This window comes from Bison bison, unplaced genomic scaffold (genome assembly GCF_000754665.1).
Source record: "Bison bison bison isolate TAMUID 2011002044 unplaced genomic scaffold, Bison_UMD1.0 scf7180017830984, whole genome shotgun sequence".
Taxonomy (NCBI): domain Eukaryota; kingdom Metazoa; phylum Chordata; class Mammalia; order Artiodactyla; family Bovidae; genus Bison; species Bison bison.
The window spans coordinates 1-982 of record NW_011470626.1 but is presented as its reverse complement, the minus strand read 5'-3'; the positions used below and the strand labels follow the sequence as shown (position 1 = coordinate 982).

Genomic DNA, 982 nt, shown 5'->3' with positions numbered 1-982 from the left:
TTTGTGGTCGCCGGGCGCACGGTCGCCACGGCCGAGCAGGGCCTCCTTGGCCACCCCACGGCCTTGCCCGACCAGAGCCCGGAGCTTGCGGCCCGCGGGGCCGCCCGGCCGCCCACGCACCCACCCCCACTGGCTGCCTCGGTGGGCTCCTAGGCTCGCGACGCCCCCGCCGTGCGGCTCGGCACAGCGCCGCGACGCGTGCAGGCAGCTGGGTCCCGTGTCCCCAAGTCGTCGTGGGAAGTGGGCGCGCCCAGCGCCCGGTGGAGAAGGGCTTTGGCCAGCTGGGTGCGGGAAGCTGCGTGCCCCGCGTTGCCCGCCGGAGGTGAGGGCGGAGGCGTTCGCGGGCCGCGGCGGGGAGCGAAGGGCCGGAGGGCCGCAAGGCCGTCGGGCCGGTGGACCACGGCCACGGCGTAGCGCTGACGCGCGTGGGGCGCCGGGCGGCTGCTGGTGGCGCCGGCGGCGGCGCAGAGCCTCCGGCTGACGGGGCGTCGGGGCAGGGATGCGGCGGCGGTGGCGGCAGGGGCGGCGGCGGCGGCGGCGGCGGCGAGAGTATGCTGGGGCGAGCCCGGGGCCGGCGTCCGGCGGCCGCCCGGGCTGTGTAGCGTTGGTGGTATAGTGGTGAGCATAGCTGCCTTCCAAGCAGTTGACCCGGGTTCGATTCCCGGCCAACGCAGCGGGCCGACCTTTTGCTGAGCTGCACCGCCCTCCCGGCAGGGGCGATCGGAGGAGAGGGAGCTGGGAGCGGGGAGCGGGGAGCCAGCCCGCTGGCCCGCGGCTTTTGGGGTGTGTGCGAGAAGCCGGCGGCGCGCGCAGTGTTTGAGGGGCTGAAAGCAAGACGGCACGCCAAGGCAGGAGGACTGACGGGGCCGGCGGGCGGCTGGACTTGCAAAGGCCGGTGTGGGCGGCAAGGTGGCGCGGGCGGGTGGCATGGAGGGGCCCGGGTTCAGCGGGAGCCAGGCGAGGGCTCTGCCCCGACGCTCCC

The 982-nt window shown here is 76.5% G+C and overlaps 1 non-coding gene across 1 annotated transcript; it reads left to right on the top strand.

The window, feature by feature from the left end:
• Window positions 1-601: 601 nt before the first annotated feature.
• Window positions 602-673, top strand: TRNAG-UCC. The gene has a single exon. It is a non-coding gene; the product is annotated as a tRNA-Gly (tRNA).
• Window positions 674-982: the final 309 nt, after the last annotated feature.